General features: G+C 41.0%; 1 pseudogene; it reads right to left on the bottom strand.

The window, feature by feature from the left end:
* Positions 1 to 587: 587 nt before the first annotated feature.
* LOC110330987 lies at positions 588 to 1,111 on the bottom strand (annotated as a pseudogene).
* Between the last annotated feature and the right edge of the window lie 603 nt (positions 1,112 to 1,714).

The following is a 1,714-nucleotide window of genomic DNA, read 5'->3' as shown; positions in this document are numbered from 1 at the left end:
ATGTGTTATCCTTGTTAAATTGCATGGTGTGTGTGTGTGTGTGTGTGTGTGTGTGTGTGTGTGTATGTTTGTATGTGTGCATGTCTATCTGCTCAACTGACTGTTAGATTTGAAACCACAAACACAGAAGACATTGTCAATTCTACAGTATGCATGTTTTTCATTTTCAGTGATGGTATGAAGCTCTGGGAGGCTGGAGATGATTTTCAGCTCGTGGAAGCTGAGTATTTGTGCCGAACTCACTTTGTAGACCAGGCTGGCCTCGAACTCAGAAATCTGCCTGCCTCTGCCTCCCGAGTGCTGGGATTAAAGGCGTGCACCACCACTGCCCGGCTATATTATTGTTAATGTCTATTCTAAAATGGGAAACTTAAGGCTCAGAGTAAAGACAGTCCCAAATTTATGAGAGCTCTTTCTCTTTTTTTCAACTTTATTACAAAATAACCTCACAGTAAGTAAAAGCATATATTTAAATTTATGAGTCTAGAAGTCCCAAGATGACGTCAGTCCCGTTTGTCCTTAAGTCCTGGTGTTGTATGAATGGTAAGCAGCAGCCAATTATGGTGACCAGTGATAGATCCAATTTGCTAACATTTTTCCATCTCTAAGTCATCCTTAAAAAAAAAAATCATGAATGGAGTCACACCATCTTCACCGTAGTCCAGGAGAGCCACCATATCATCTGGATTCATGTTTTTACAAATAAAAAACTGGAAGGTATTGAAATTAGCAAGGATCTGCTTAACTGGCTGCACAGCTCCAGTCATAAAAGACTTTATTACTCTTTCAGGTTTCTGTTCTTCAAGTTTGCCTTTGAGTGATTTCATGTATTCTTCGATGCACTTTTTGTGCGCCTCTTTTGTGAAGCTGGTTTCTTGTAAGTAATGGTCCATGAGAATGTCAACACAGGTGACTACTGTGCTTTCGGTACCTTGACCTCCGGACCTTCAGAGGAAGCATTCCCACCCATGAGAGAGTCATTGATGTCACCTTCTCTTCTACTGACCATCTTGTCCTCTACCTCCAGGCACAGCCCATTCGCGATCTCCTGAATCTTGTAGATGTCAGAGAAAAGCTCGTCATGGCTGATGAGGTTTCAGTAGATGATCATGATAGTGGCTGGAGACAGCAGCGCTAGCCTGACAGTGCAGAGCAAGTGCTGTGTAGCTGGAGCAGTGTTCACGGAGAGTGGGGGAGCAGGCGGAAAAGTGCAGCTAGAATTATTAATCAGATTTCTGTTACCATAAGAAAAATATTGAAGACAGTTAATTTATAAAGGAGAGTTTATTCTGATGTAGGGTGGGGAGTTTGGAGCTTGTGACGTATTGACCTTTCTGCTTTGTGGTCTTGTGACAATGCAGATCCAGAAAATGCTTATTCTTGGTCAGGATGCAAGAGAGAGAGAAAGATGAAGGACTGGATTCTTATTTTCCTTTTCAAGGAACACACACAATGACCTAAGAACCTAGGGACCAAGTTTTAGAGATTCTATAACCACTAATAGCACCAAACTGGGCTTTGGAAAGCATCTGGATATAAACTGTAGCACTACAAAACCATCTTGCCCTTTTAATACTACTTTTCCCTGTTGTAGAGAAGATTATTGTGTAACAATATAGACTTTCTTTACCAAATGTTCATGGTCATGATTTCCGGAAAATGACCCACAGGGAGAGAATATATCTTAAGGATATAACATTGAAAATGATATGTT

The sequence above is a fragment of the Mus pahari genome, chromosome 13 (assembly GCF_900095145.1).
Source record: "Mus pahari chromosome 13, PAHARI_EIJ_v1.1, whole genome shotgun sequence".
In the NCBI taxonomy this organism is placed as follows: Eukaryota; Metazoa; Chordata; class Mammalia; order Rodentia; family Muridae; genus Mus; species Mus pahari.
This window is presented reverse-complemented; position numbering and strand designations above follow the sequence as displayed.